Raw genomic sequence first — 4,683 nt, forward strand, 5'->3', positions numbered from 1 at the left:
CGAGGGATATTGGCCAAGTCAAATGCATCAAGGACGGAGCAGACCAACTCTTGGTGAAGGACGAGGAGATTAAGCATAGATGGCGGGAGTACTTCGACAAGTTGTTCAATGGGGAGAATGATAGTTCTACCATTGAACTGGACGACTCCTTTGATGAGACCAGCATGCGTTTTGTGCGGCAAATCCAGGAGTCTGAGGTCAAGGAGGCTTTAGAAAGGATGAAAGGAGGCAAGGCAATGGACCCTGATTGTATTCCCATTGAGGTGTGGAAAGGTCTCGGGGACATAGCAATAGTATGGCTAACCAAGCTTTTCAACCTCATTTTTCGGGCAAACAAGATGCCAGAAGAATGGAGACGGAGTATATTAGTACCAATCTTCAAGAACAAGTGGGATGTTCAAAGTTGTACTAATTACCGTGGAATTAACCTGATGATCCATACAATAAAGGTATGGGAGAGAGTCATTGAGCACCGCTTAAGAAGAATGACAAGCGTGACCAAAAATCAGTTTGGTTTCATGCCTCGGAGGTCGACCATGGAAGCCATTTTCTTGGTACGACAACTTATGGAGAGATATAGGGAGCAAAAGAAGGACATGCATATGGTGTTCATTGACTTGGAGAAGCCCTATGATAAGATACCGCGGAATGTCATGTGGTGGGCCTTGGAGAAACACAAAGTCCCAGCAAAGTACATTACCCTCATCAAGGATATGTACGATATTGTTGTGACAAGTGTTCGAACAAGTGATGTCGACACTGATGACTTCCTGATTAAGATAGGGCTGCATTAGGGGTCAGCTTTGAGCCCTTATCTTTTTTGCATTGGTGATGGATGAGGTCACAAGAGATATACAAGGAGATATCCCATGGTGTATGCTCTTTGCGGATGATGTGGTGCTAGTTGACGATAGTCAGACGGGGGTAAATAGGAAGTTAGAGTTATGGAGAAAAACCTTGGAATCGAAAGGGTTTAGTCTTAGTAGAACTAAAACCGAGTACATGATGTGCGATTTTAGTACTACTAGGTGTGAGGAGGAGGAGGTTAGCCTTGATGGCCAGGTGGTACCTCAGAAGGACACCTTTCGATATTTGGGGTCAATGCTGCAGGAGGATGGGGGTATTGATGAAGATGTGAACCATCGAATCAAAGCCGGTTGGATAAAGTGGCGCCAAGCTTCTGGCATTCTTTGTGACAAGAGAGTGTCACAAAAGCTAAAAGGCAAGTTCTACAGGACGGCGGTTCGACCCGCAATGTTATATGGCGCTGAGTAGTGGTAGTAGTGGTAGTAGTGGTAGTAGTGGTAGTAGTGGTAGTAGTGGTAGTAGTAGTGGTAGTAGTGGTAGTAGTGGTGGTAGTAGTAGTAGTAGTAGTAGTAGTAGTAGTAGTAGTAGTAGTAGCAGCAGCAGCAGCAGTAGCAGCAGTAGCAGCAGTAGTAGCAGTAGCAGTAGCAGTAGTAGCAGTAGTAGCAGTAGTAGCAGTAGTAGTAGTAGTAGTAGTAGTAGTAGTAGTAGTAGTAGTAGTAGTAGTAGTAGTAGTAGTAGTAGTAGTAGTAGTAGTAGTAATAGTGGTGGTAGTGGTGGTAGTAGTGGTGGTAGTGGTAGTGGTAGTGGTAGTGGTAGTGGTAGTGGTAGGGGTAGTGGTAGTGGTAGCCAATATACGTTCTCGTCACATCTATTTATTATGTCGTTTTGACTATGATGCTTCATAAGAGCATCTCCAACAGTCGCGCAACACACGGCGTGCTAAAAAGCGTTTATAGCGCTGGAATCGTTAGATTTTGCGCAGCACGGAGTGCTGGCTCCAGCGGCCGCTGCAAAATGTAGCACGCGCACGCAGCTCCAGCAGACGCCCGAGCAACCGGCACTTGCCATATGTTTATTTTGGAGACAATATGGTGATATTTCAAACATCAAAACAAGACATAGCATAGTTTAAAATCACCCACACAAGTTCATGACATAAAAGTTCAAAATCATGCTCAGAAACATCATCCAACCAAGTTCAAAGTCATCGAACCAAGTTCATGACATAAAATTTCACACAAACAAATGGCACATCAACTCATGCCTCATCCTCATCTTCGTCCTCCTCTTCCTCTTCCTCTTCATTGTGGGTAGCTCGGAAGGCATTGGCAAGATCTCCACCGGCATCATGCGAAGGCATGTGAGGCACACTAGAAGACATGCGTCCACCCATGTCACCCGGAGGTGCTCCCATGCCTCCCATGAGAGACACAAAATTCATGCCTCCCATGGTAGCTCCGAAGCCATCAATGCCGCCCATGGCCCCCATGGTAGCTCTGAAGCCACCCATGCCTCCCATGCCGCTCATGGTAGCTATGAAGCAAGCGATGCCGCCCATGGCACCCATGCCAACCATGGCTCTTTTTTGGACCAAGACTTCATCGCGGGCATGATTGACGTACTCATTTTGCTTCTCATCGAGGGTAGATGTGTCCATGAAGAACAAGTAATTCTCCCATTCCAACAATCTTGTTCGCTCCTCCATGTCCAATTTCTTCTCCTCCAATGCCACCTTCCTCTCCTCCGCCGCCACCCTCCTCTCCTCGGTCGCCACCCTCCTCTCCTCGGCCGCCAACCTCCTCTCCTCGGCCGCTGCATCTTGGTTCCTTATCATCTTTCTCTCCTCGTTCACTTCCTTTCTTGCCTTCACAATAGCTTCCATGACATTTTTTAGCACGCCATCTCCTTTCCTCTTCTTCTTTTCTTTTCCGTCTTTCTTGCATCCATTTGGTCTTTTGGCTTGGAGTACGCAACCGATTTTGTTGTTGGGCTTCTCTTGCCGTCATCACTTGATGCCTCCTCCTCCTCCTCCTCATCCAAATCAATAGTTCGCTTGCGTTTGTTGCTCTCCTCATCATGGACACCATCATGTGGCTTTCATTTGTCATCATCCTTCAACGCATCATAGGAATGAGGCAAGGTAAATGGTCTCCCTTTCTTGGTCTTCTTCTCCTCTCCTTGAAATAAGTTTTGTGCAATAGTGACCTTCAAACAAAAGAACAAGTTAGCACTTGAAACACCAAGAAGAAGCATGATGAACATGGAAGAATCATGAAAAATGGCACTTACCCTATCTCTATCATTAGTGCCACTTGGGTTCAACGTGTCAACCGCCTTAAGTGCGGCCACCCACCTTTGACAATCTTAGTTGATTGTCAACCCCAGAGAGCGAAGAGATCTTTCCGAGCAGTCAATTCCACCTTTGTTGTGTAAATCAAAGTTCTCCTTCATCCGGATCCAATATGCATCTATGCTTTGATCCCCTCCAACGGTGGCACCCCACGACACTTGCAACGATATATTGCATAGCAAGATGTCTTCGTCCATGGTGTAGTTGCTCGCTCTTCCTTTCGGCGCATCGACGATACCCTCACCATCCTCGTCCACCTCAATCTCATGATCATCGAAATGCACATCATTGGATTGAGACCAATGAGAGTTGTTCGAACCAACACCCATAGTTGACATGTATGTCTCGTCATTGAAACTACAAAGTATATACAACAAAGCAAATAAGCTATCCATATGTATGCATTCAAAAAACAAAAACAAAAAAAGTGGGCATTTTTTTACCTTGTGGGCATTTCATCGAACACCTTGTGCGCATCGGCCGCCGGCGCAACAAGCGAGCTCGCCGGCGCTTCGCTCGCCACCGCATCCGTCGCACGCCCTGCAAGCTTTTTGGGAGCTTCGAGAGGGGGCACATGGCTTCACGGCGGGCGCCGGCGTGACGCCACTCGCCGCCGAGGTCGTCCGCCGCGGCATGAAAATGCCACGCGCGAGACCGGTGCTTGGAGGTGGAGGCGAAGCCAAAGCTCCCCGCGCTAGGGTTTGCGGCGGCGGCGGAGGGGTCGTGGGTGTAGGGAGGGGTGAGGAGGATGTCGGTGCGGCCGTCCATCGGGCGAATTTGCCGGCGGCGGTGAGGGCGGGGCGAAAGCGGCGCGGCGGAGATGGTCCGGCGCGGGCGCTCGAGTGTGCAGCGCGCAGAAGCGGGCGCACGAACTAAGTGGCGTGGATGCCGTTTCACCCCGCACGCTGAAATACTTATGCCGCTCGCGCATGTTTTGCGCCTCTGTTGGATCGCCCGGAGCGGCTGTGCGCGCGCAAAAAACAGATTTTTTTTCAGCGCTGCGCTTATATCGCGCGGCTGTTGGAGATGCTCTATGGCATATTGCTATAGTCGGTCAGTAGTAAATGATCAATTTTATGATGAGTTTTCACCGACGTAATAATTTTTCAATCAACGCCAGTAGTAAATCTGGGATTAATCGGTCATCAACACTCCTTAGTAGAATCGGCATATTATTGCAATATTCTTGGGAAGTTATACACACCATTAGAAAACAAAGAGTTCTTCATAGATATGAAGCGTTTACCTTCTTCCTATTACTATAACGCTTATAGTATGAACCCCTTTAAAGAACCTAAGACATCTACTACATCACAATATGAATAAAAAATAAACAAAGAAATTTGCCATGAGCCCCACATAAAAATGGACACGTTAAGTGATAGAAATTTGGTGAAACATAAATAAATAAATAAATAAATGTTTCGGCAAAACTTTAGCGCTTATAGAATGTATCCCGGTAAAGAAATGAAGGGACCTACTACATCATAATATTGAACTCAGTATGAATGAACAGAAATAATGTA

Source organism: Triticum dicoccoides, chromosome 7A, assembly GCF_002162155.2.
Source record: "Triticum dicoccoides isolate Atlit2015 ecotype Zavitan chromosome 7A, WEW_v2.0, whole genome shotgun sequence".
Taxonomy (NCBI): domain Eukaryota; kingdom Viridiplantae; phylum Streptophyta; class Magnoliopsida; order Poales; family Poaceae; genus Triticum; species Triticum dicoccoides.